This window comes from Moschus berezovskii, chromosome 19 (genome assembly GCF_049115385.1).
Source record: "Moschus berezovskii isolate FMDL1 chromosome 19, NW_MosBer_1.0, whole genome shotgun sequence".
Taxonomy (NCBI): domain Eukaryota; kingdom Metazoa; phylum Chordata; class Mammalia; order Artiodactyla; family Moschidae; genus Moschus; species Moschus berezovskii.
The window spans coordinates 42,635,571-42,640,855 of record NC_142478.1 but is presented as its reverse complement, the minus strand read 5'-3'; the positions used below and the strand labels follow the sequence as shown (position 1 = coordinate 42,640,855).

At 43.2% G+C, this 5,285-nt stretch overlaps 1 pseudogene; it reads left to right on the top strand.

The window, feature by feature from the left end:
* The first annotated feature begins 1,924 nt into the window (after window positions 1-1,924).
* Window positions 1,925-2,910, top strand: LOC129542743 (guanine nucleotide-binding protein subunit beta-5 pseudogene; annotated as a pseudogene).
* Window positions 2,911-5,285: the final 2,375 nt, after the last annotated feature.

The window sequence follows — 5,285 nt, the reverse complement described above, 5'->3', positions numbered from 1 at the left end:
TCAGCCTCTCAGTCATGTCCAACTCTCTGTGACTCCATGGACTGCAGCGTACCAGGCTTCCCTATCCTTCCCTATTTCCCGGAGCTTTCTCAGATTCATGTGAGTTGAGCTGGACTAGAGAGAGAGGCTTTTGTTGGAGTTTCTTCTTACATGTGCCTATTGGTAGTTACAGTTTGCCAATTTCTTTCTCTACATGTCTGGGATATAAGATACTCCAAGGAACTCACCACTGTGTCATTCTGGAGGTCCTATGGTCCCTAAACAGTCTTTCTTCTCCTCTCTTCTTCATAAATTGTCCTTATTGGGAAGAAGAAGAAGTACATTTACTCTGTCTTCCCAGAAACAGAAATCTCCTTGTTTTTTTTCTTTTTTCTTACATTTTACTCACTGTGCTTTGTCTTTACTATTTTCTTATTTTCTAAATTCATATGTTTTTTTACTGATAAACTTCCAAATATATATATATTCCTTTAGGATAAAATTATTTGAGGAAGATGAAATAGAGTTACAAGTTTAAGGAGAAACATGACAGATGTTAAATTTCTGAATGCTAAAGAAAAGCTTAAGTTTTTTCAGATAAAGGATGTTTGGTTAAAAAATGTATTCTTATATTCGTATTCCTTGCTGCTGCTGCTGCTGCTAAGTCGCTTCAGTCGTGTCCGACTCTGTGTGACCCCATAGACGGCAGCCCACCAGGCTCTCCCGTCCCTGGGATTCTCCAGGCAAGAACACTGGAGTGGGTTGCCATTTCCTTCTCCAATGCATGAAAGTGAAAAGTGAAAGTGAAGTCGCTCAGTCGTGTCCGCCTCTTTGTGACCCCATGGACTGCAGCCCACCAGGCTCCTCCGTCCATGGGATTTTCCAGGCAAGAGTACTGGAGTGGGGTGCCATTAGACATGTGTAGAAAGAGAGATGTAACAGTTTTATTTAATAATGCCATATTTATATTTAACTGGGAATTAACATCCTTCAGAACTATTACAAACACTTCTGATTAAAGATGATAGCCATTTTAAAAATTGGCAAGAAGGTTTATCACTTTCAAAAATATTAAGGGACTATGTTGGCAAGAAAGGTTAAATCCATTGCTCTGGGATATGTGCCTGAGGATGGGGAGGCAGCTGGACCTACTACTACGGTGCTGTGGTCTGCGCCTTTCCCTCCTGCTAACATGCATCACATTTTTTTTTTTTTGGGTCCGATTGAATTCAATAAGTGTTTATTGAGTGCCTGTTACATGCAAGATTTTGTTTCAGATACCTGGGACACATCAGAGGATAAAAGAACGGTCCCTGCCCTCATGGAGCTTACAGTCTAGCATTTATGACCACTTCACCTGGATGCAGTGACCCTGGGCAAGTCACTGTGCCTCTGTCCTCAGCCACCCGATGCAGGAGTAAGGAGGCCCGGCTCAGACATGGGTAACCGGCCGGCTGTGCTGGAGATGCCAAACAGGGCACCTATCCTCAGCCCACCACCCAGATAGTCAAGAGGGATAGAAGCTGGCTTTTAATAATAAAGTACAGGAGGAGGGGGCACAGGGACTGGAGCTGGTAGTCTGCTAGGCTGCTGCTTCGGGCCTGGGCTGGCTACACGAACTGCTGCTGCTGCTTCTTGGTGGCTGCCTTGCTGGCAAGGTCCTTGGCCTTCTCTGTAGCTGCCAGTGCCGTCTCCTTGGCCTTCTCCTTGGCTTCCTTGGCTGTTTCAACAAGGGTTTTAGGAGGGGCCTCACCTTGCAGCTTGGCCAAGATGTATTCAAAACCCTTCACAGTCTTGGTCACGTTGCTTTTGAACCGCGCGAGACCAAATTCCTGGACAGCTCTAGAGACGCCAAATAAGCTAGAGGAGACCCAGGCTTCCCGGCGGATTTCGGTCCAGCCACTGTGCTTCCCTCCAGATGGGTCCCCGCGTGAAGACAGCAGCCGATAGGCTGCATGAAAACGAGATGCTGGCGTCGTTTAAGAGTGAGGCTGAGAGGCTCAAGAGCAAACTTGAGGAGGAGAAGGCCAAGCTGCCCGACTTGGAGCTGCACCAGGTGGCCGAGCACGTGAAGGTCCCAAAGCATTTTTTTATGAAGACCAGAAGGACCCTCAAAGGCTATGGGATCAAGGTTCTGTTCACGGACTGGTTCAAAAATAAGAGGAAGATGGTGACCTCCTCGCAGGATGGGAAGGTGGTAGTGTGGGATTCCTTCACTACGAACAAGGAGTGCGCAGTCGCGATGACCTGCAAGTGAGTGGTGGCGTGTGCGTACGACCCGTCGGGACGTGTGGTTTGGATAACAGGTGTTCTGTGTATCTACTGACGTTTGACAAAAATGGAAACAAGGCTGCCAAAAAGAAGTCTGTTGCTATGTACACCGACTATCTGCCAGCTTGTAGCTTCACCAATTCTGATGTGCAGATCCTGACGGCCAGCGGCGACCGCACGTGTGCCCTCTGGAATGTGGAGAGCAGGCAGCTGCTGCAGTGCGTTCCATGGGCATGGGACCGCCGTGCTCTGTTTGGACCTGGCCCCCTCAGAGACCTGGAACACCTTCTTGTTTGGGGGATGTGACAAGAAAGCCGTTGGTTGGGACATGCGCCCTGGACAGTGCGTGCAGGCCTTTCAAACACAAGAATCTGGCAGCAACAGTGTCTGATACTAACCTGGGTGGAGATGCCTTTGCTTCAGGATCAGATGATGCTGTGTGTTGCCCCTATCACCTCTGGCCAGCTTCCAGCGTGGACTTCTCCCTGTGTATCCTGCTGGATACAACGATTATACCATCAATGTCTGGGATGTCCTCAAGGGGTCCCCAGTCACCTCTTGTTTGAACATGAAAACCATGTTAGTACTCTATGAGTTTCTCCTGATGGGGCTGCCTTTTGCTCAGGATCATGAGATCATACCCTCAGAGTCTGGGCTTGATCACAGTGCTCATATATATCTGGGGGTAGAATTTGAAATCATCACTTGTAAATAGATCCTGCTTCTAGATGATTTGAGAGTTTATTGCAACTTAGCTTACAGGAGCAGCTCCATGACTGAAAGTTGACCAAGCGTCTCCAACATTACTATTGAAACCATTACCCTGGAAAGATCCCAAGATAAGCCTTCAGCACTAGGAGAACAGCCTCAAGTATAGTGTTTATTATTTCGAACTCTTTAAAAAATATATCTATTTTAAAAGTTATTCTAAATTATATGACTCTCAACTCATTTTTGGTGCTGTCGGCTTTGCTGGTTGTTCAGTGGTAAAGAATCTACAGGACACACAGGCTCAGTTCCTAGGTTGGGAAGATCCCTTGGAAAAGGAAATGGCATTCCATTCCAGTATTCTTGCCTGGGAAATCCCATGGACAGAGAAGCCTGGCAGGCTATAGTCCATGGGGTTGCAAAAGAGTTGGACTCGGCTTTAGAGAATGTGAAATTGCCTTCCAAAATGGTTGTGTCTTTTTTCAGTCTCATCAGTAGTGGATGACAGTTCTCAGGGTCTTGCAGTCTTGCCAGCACTGATGCTATCACATTAACGAAAAAATTTTTTTTGACTATAATCAGAGTAAAATGGTGTCTCATTCTGAACTTTTGTTCTAGTTTGGCTTTCCCTGATGATTGATGAGGGCTTCCCAGGTGGTGCTAGTGGTAAAGAATATGCCTGCTCATTCAGGAGATGCAGGAGATATTGGTTGGATCCCTAGGTTGGGAAGATACCCTGGAGGAGGAAGTGACAACCCACTCGAGTATTCTTGCCTGGAGAATTCCATGGACAGAGGAGCCTGGCGGGCTATAGTCCATGGGGTCACAAAGAGTCAGACATGGCTGAGTAACTGAGCATGCACAACGGTTGATGAAGGTGAGCACCTTGAAAGTCTTTATTTCCATTTTTATCTTCTTTTCACATAAGTGGCTAGAGTTGCCGATAGTTAAATTTTCCCCCAAATTTTCTAGTGGTTTAATTTCAATTTTCACATTGACTTGAAGGCATTCTCTATATCTTCACTAACCTTTTTTCAATTATTATGGTGCATTTATTTTCTGAAACCTTGTGGGTTATGTAGTTACTTTTATTGCAATATTTTGGATAAGCACAATTTTAATTTCAATGAAGACATATATTTGTCTTTTCCTTTGCAGTTTGTTTTCTTTTTGTCTGAAAAAAGAAATTTTTCTTTTTGTTTGAAAAATTTCTTCTTAACCACCTGGTAACAGAGATAGATCCCTTTTGCTTCTGAAATATTTTGTAACTTTGACATTCATGTTTAAATCTCTAATTCATCTGGCATTGATCTTTGTATGAAAGATTTTGTAAGATTCTGATTTCATTTTTCCTCTATAAAATTGTTTGCATACAATTTATTGAATAATTGCCCTCATTCACATACTGTCAATGTCACTTCTTTTTTTTATTTTTTATTTTATTGGAGGCAAATTACCTTACATTAATATATTGGTTGGTTTTGCCATACATTGACACGAATCCGCCCCGGGTGTACATGTGTTCCGTTTCTTGAACCCCTCTCCCACCTCCCTCTTACCCATATCCTCCCTCCAGGTCATCCCTGATTAAAAGTTTAGTTTTTATGTATCTGTGGGACTGCTTTTGGGCTTGGTCCATTGGTCTGTCTGAGAGTACCATAAAGTTTATCTACTGATCTTTTTTTTTTTTTCCTGCTGTTAGAAAGAAAAATCAGGGCAAGAATTTATGGAAAACTTGAACACACGGGAAATTTGAATGTCTTTACTTGTTTTCTTTAGGATTATAAGAAGTATTAAAAAGTTGTATATGTGCTATATGTGTGTGTGCAATTTTTAAAAAAAATATTTATTTTTAATTGACTGATGATTGGTTTACAATATTGGTTTGACTTCTGTCATACATCAACACAAATTAACCATAGGTGTACGTATGTCCCCTCTCCCAAACATACTTATATGATAGTGACCTTCCTGTTTAAAGTCATTTTGCTTATCTCTAGTGCTGGCTATTATAAATTAATTATCACTTTTTAGTGACTGGAGTTCTTTTCAGTTAGCTACTATAGAACAGATGGTATCGAACAGGAACCAGACTTAGTCTGGGCTAGCAGGAAATCTCCCTGGTTCTCAGTGGAACTATATAGGATAAAACATTGTGTGTGTGTTTGTGTGTGTGTGTTTATCCATGATCAAGATTGGGATGGTAGGTAGAGTTATTTACTCAGGGCTTCTCTGTCTTGCTGCAGTAGTTACAAAGAATGTATCTATTTCTTCAGCTCTGTTTCCCCTGCAAATTCATTTTCCAACAAGGTAGCAGAAAGCTCTTG